Below are 4,942 nucleotides of genomic sequence, written 5' to 3' on the forward strand. Positions count from 1 at the left end.
TCATCCTTCTACAAGATATACTTTCCTGCAACCCGCCTCACTCAATGTGGAACGGATTCTATTATTGACTTACCTTTATCTAGAATCTAGAATCTCCAGTTGAAACTAGCTAGCGTAGCCAGCTAACTAGCTACTTGCTATTTGCTTTTAGCCACAGCTAAGGTGTTTTCATCCAGAACATTGGATTTTTTCCGCGGGATTAATTTTAATCACTGGACATTGATCACCGGATATTCGGCCAGTCTGCACAGCGCGTTATCGACCCAGAACATATCAGTTCTTCCGCGGAATCACTGATTCACTGGACCTTTAACTCCGGATTCATCGCCACCAGCTGGCTACAACAAAACGGACGCTGTGGTCTGGCTAATCAACCTGAGCTAGGCCCATCTCCCGGATATCTACCTCTCTATCAACTGGACGGGACCACATAGTATTGACGCGGAGCCCCGCCGATCCTACACGACTGGTCTGCCGACGAAATCGTCTGATGTGGTTACGACGTTAACCACGAAGATTCCATCCATCTGCTAGCCCTGGCCCGCTAGCACACGCTAGCCGTGGCCTCTTACTAGTGTTTCACCACCGGACCTTATGATAACTCAGCTATACAGCTGATATCTGCTGGACTGTTCCTTTTTACGGTACTACATCCTGTTTATGTTTAGCCTCAGCCCAAACATGGTTAGTTTATTGTTGTTTCGGTTATTTCTAATTGTACTATATCACTGTAGACCCCCCAGCCTAGCTAAACATGCCTTAGTTAGCTCCTTTGTCCCTCCACCAATACACAAAGAAACCGACTCAATTGATGCCTCTAGAGATACTATCTCTTTCAGTGTTACCCAACGCTTAGGTTTACCTCCACTTTACTCATGTCCTTCCATATCCTTGTCTGTACATAATGCCCTGAATCTTTTCTACAATGCCCGGAGAACTGCCCCCTTTATTCTCTGTACCCAACGCACTAGAAGACCAGTTCTTAAAGCCTTTAGCCGTATCCTTATTCTAGTCCTCCTCTGTTCCTCTGGTGATGTAGAGGCTAACCCAGGCCCTGCAGCCCTCAGTATCACTCCTACTCCCCAGGAGCTATCATTTGTTGACTTCTGTAATCGCAAAAGTCTTGGTTTCTTGCACATAAATATCAGAAGTCTACTTCCTAAGTTTGAGTTATTCACTGCGTTAGCACACTCTGCCAACCCTGATGTTCTAGCAGTGTCTGAATCCTGGCTCAGGAAGGCCACCAAAAATTCTGAAATTTCCATCCCCAACTACAACATTTTCCGTCTAGATAGAACTGCCAAGGGGGGTGGAGTTGCAATCTACTGTAGAGATAGCCTGCAGAGCTCTATCATACTATCCAGGTCTGTGCCCAAACAGTTTGAGCTTCTACTTCTAAAAATCCACCTTTCCAGAAATAAGTCTCTCACTGTTGCCGCTTGCTACAGACCCCCCTCAGCCCCCAGCTGTGCCCTGGACACCATATGTGAACTGATTGCCCCCCATTTATCCTCTGAGTTTGTACTGCTTGGTGACCTAAATTGGGATATGCTTAATACCCCAGCCATCCTACAATCCAAGCTAGATGCCCTCAACCTCACGCAAATTATCAACGAACCTACCAGGTACAACCCTAAATCCTTAAACATAGGTACCCTCATAGATATCATCCTGACTAACATACCCTCTAAATACACCTCAGCTGTCTTCAACCAGGATCTCAGCGATCACTGCCTTATTGCCTGCGTCCGTAACGGGTCCGCGGTCAAACAACCACCCCTCATCACTGTCAAACGCTCCCTAAAACACTTTAGCGAGGAGGCCTTCCTAATTGACCTGGCCCAGGTATCCTGGATGGATATAGATCTCATTCCGTCAGTAGAGGATGCCTGGTTGTTCCTTAAAAGTAATTTCCTCTCAATCTTAAATAAACATGCCCCTTTCAAAAAATACAGAACTAAGAACCGATATAGCCCCTGGTTCTCCTCAGACTTGACTGCCCTTGACCAGCACAAAAACATCCTGTGGCGTACAGCATTAGCATCAAATAGCCCCCGCGATATGCAACTTTTCAGGGAAGTTAGGAACCAATATACACAAGCAGTCAGGAAAGCAAAGGCTAACTTTTTCAAACAGAAATTTGCATCCTGTAGCACTAACTCCAAAAAGTTTTGGGACACTGTAAAGTCCATGGAGAATAAGAGCACTTCCTCCCAGCTGCCCACTGCACTGAGGCTAGGAAACACTATCACCACCGATAAATCTACAATAATCGAGAATTTCAACAAGCATTTTGCTACAGCTGGCCATGCTTTCCATCTGGCTACCACTAACCCGGCCACCAACTCTGCACCCTCTGCTGCAACTTGCCCATGCCCCCCCCGCTTCTCCTTCACACAAATTCAGACAGCTGATGTTTTGAAAGCGCTGCAAAATCTGGACCCCTACAAATCAGCTGGGCTAGACAATCTGGACCCTTTCTTCCTAAAACTAGCCGCCGAAATTGTCGCAACCGCTATTACTAGTCTGTTCAACCTCTCTTTCATAACGTCTGAGATCCCCAGAGATTGGAAAGCTGCCGCGGTCATCCCCCTCTTCAAAGGGGGTGACACTCTAGATCCAAACTGCTACAGACCTATATCCATCCTGCCCTGCCTTTCGAAAGTATTCGAAAGCCAAGTTAATAAACAGATCATCGACCATTTCGAATACCACTGTACCTTCTCCGCTATGCAATCTGGTTTCCGAGCTGGTCACGGGTGCACTTCAGCCACGCTCAAGGTCCTAAACGATATTATAACCGCGATTGATAATAGACAGTACTGTGCAGCCGTCTTCATCGACCTGGCCAAGGCTTTCGACTCTGTCAACCACCGCATTCTTATTGGCAGACTAAATAGCCTTGGTTTCTCAAATGACTGCCTCGCCTGGTTCACCAACTACTTCTCAGATAGAGTTCAGTGTGTCAAATCGGAGGGCCTGTTGTCTGGACCTATGGCAGTCTCTATGGGGGTGCCACAGGGTTCAATTCTTGGGCCGACACTTTTCTCCGTGTATATCAATGATGTCGCTCTTGCTGCTGGTGACTCTCAGATCCACCTCTACGCAGACGACACCATTTTGTATACATCTGGCCCTTCATTGGACACTGTGTTAACAAACCTCCAAACGAGCTTCAATGCCATACAACAATCCTTCAGTAGCCTTCAACTGCTCTTAAACACTAGTAAAACTAAATGCATGCTTTTCAATCGAACGCTGCTAGCACCCGCCCACCCGACTAGAATCACCACTCTCGACGGGTCTGACCTAGAGTATGTGGACAACTACAAATACCTAGGTGTCTGGTTGGACTGTAAACTCAACTTCCAGACTCACATAAAGAATCTCCAATCCAAAGTTAAATCTAGGATCGGCTTCCTATTTCGCAACAAAGCCTCCTTCACTCATGCTGCCAAACATGCCCTCGTAAAACTGACTATCCTACCGATCCTTGACTTCGGCGATGTCATTTATAAAATAGCCTCCAACACTCTACTCAGCAAATTGGATGTAGTCTATCACAGTGCCATCCGTTTTGTCTCCAAAGCCCCATACACTACCCACCACTGTGACCTGTACGCTCTTGTTGGCTGGTCCTCACTACATGTTCGTCGTCAAACCCACTGGCTCCAGGCCATCTATAAATCACTGCTAGGCAAATCCCCGCCTTATCTTAGCTCATTGGTCACCATAGCAGCACCCACCCGTAGTCTGCGCTCCAGCAGGTATATCTCACTGGTCATTCCCAAAGCCAACACCTCCTTTGGCCGCCATTCCTTCCAGTTCTCTGCTGCCAATGACTGGAACGAATTGCAAAAATCTCTGAAGCTGGAGACTCTTATCTCCCTCAACAACTTTAAGCATCAGTTGTCAGAGCACCTTACCGATCACTGCACCTGTACACAGCCCATCTGAAATTAGCCCACCCAACTACCTCATCCCTATATTGTTATTTAATTTGCTCTTTTGCACCCCATTATCTCTATTTGCACATAATCTCTTGCACATCTAGCATTCCAGTGTTAATACTATTGTAATTATTCTGCACTATAGCCTATTTATTGCCTTACCTCCATAACTTGCTACATTTGCACACACTGTATATATATTTTCTGTTGTATCTCTGACTTTATGTTTTTTTTACCCCATATGTAACTCTGTGTTGTTTTTTGTTGCACTACTTTGCTTTGTCTTGGCCAGGTCACAGTTGTAAATGAGAACCTGTTCTCAACTGGTTTACCTGGTTAAATAAAGGTGAAAAAAAAAAAAAAATAAATAAAATAAATAGCTTTTGAATTTGTTCATTGCACTTTTAGAGGTGTGACTTCAAATGAACAAAGCTGCCCAGTGTGTTAGAATTGTTTCCTGTGTTGTCATCTAGGTGAACGACTGGTTTGAAAAGCAAACATTATGTATTTACGCTTACCTCACCATTTCAGGAGGTGCGGGTGCACAGCCTAGTTTGAGATGGCTACATTACGTAGGTCTAGGTGGAGACGGGGCTTTGTTTGAGATGGAGAAAATTGTGGTGGTGAACCGTCCTAGTTCAATGCTGCCATTCAAAGTGATGACTCAGGGAAATTTCCACTGTCTGGTTAACACTTGACTTATGGAGCGCAAGCCCTGAGAGGATTTTCAGCCACAGAAACAGTGAGTCAGTTGCAATTATAACCCAACACGTACCGAATGACATTTGTCATTTGATGGACTGGACAGTTTTCAAATGAACAGTAGCTAGTACCGTTTCTCACACTAACATGTCTATTTGTCCTCTACTGTTCTTGCAGTTGTTGGTCTGGAGTTACACACACCCACTCACACCTCCTGCTTGGCTGTGTCCCCTCTCACACAGTCAGTCTCTCTTTAGTGAGAGGGTCCAGTGGAGTGCATCAGCTCCAGC

Source organism: Coregonus lavaretus (genome assembly GCF_964263955.1).
Source record: "Coregonus lavaretus genome assembly, chromosome: 11".
In the NCBI taxonomy this organism is placed as follows: domain Eukaryota; kingdom Metazoa; phylum Chordata; class Actinopteri; order Salmoniformes; family Salmonidae; genus Coregonus; species Coregonus lavaretus.